The sequence below is a fragment of the Microtus ochrogaster genome, linkage group LG7_11 (assembly GCF_000317375.1).
Source record: "Microtus ochrogaster isolate Prairie Vole_2 linkage group LG7_11, MicOch1.0, whole genome shotgun sequence".
In the NCBI taxonomy this organism is placed as follows: domain Eukaryota; kingdom Metazoa; phylum Chordata; class Mammalia; order Rodentia; family Cricetidae; genus Microtus; species Microtus ochrogaster.
This window is the reverse complement of record NC_022032.1, coordinates 17,111,638-17,112,085: the sequence shown is the minus strand read 5'-3', so window position 1 is coordinate 17,112,085 and position 448 is coordinate 17,111,638.

Here is a 448-nt window from a genome sequence, read left to right as displayed (position 1 = left end):
CATGACTTCGGCCGTCAGGGGGCGGGTCCCCCCGGCCCCCTTCCTGCACTCCTTGGACCGCCGGCAGGGGCGGGGGGCCCAACTGCCGGCCGCTGTGGCCCTAGCGAGGCCCCCCGAGGCCCCGCTCCGCTACACGCTAACTACGACAACCGCTACGAAAACGCTCACAACGTCACGCCTGCCCGGCCGCACTAAGCCCAGGAAGGATTCTTTTACTGAAGACACCAGATACTTTAGACACAGGACTTCAAGGAGCCATGCTGGAACTGACCTAGAATCTTCCTCTCTGAGGGCTAGCTCTCACAGCATCCAAAGGTTTTATGCAAGCTGCCAAGGGATAAAAGTAATCAAAAGTCCTGCTTAGCAGTAAGGCCTATTAATCAAAGCAATAGGCAGAAGGCAGGCAATGCCTAAGGATGCAATAATGGCACTTGCATCTCATAGGTAA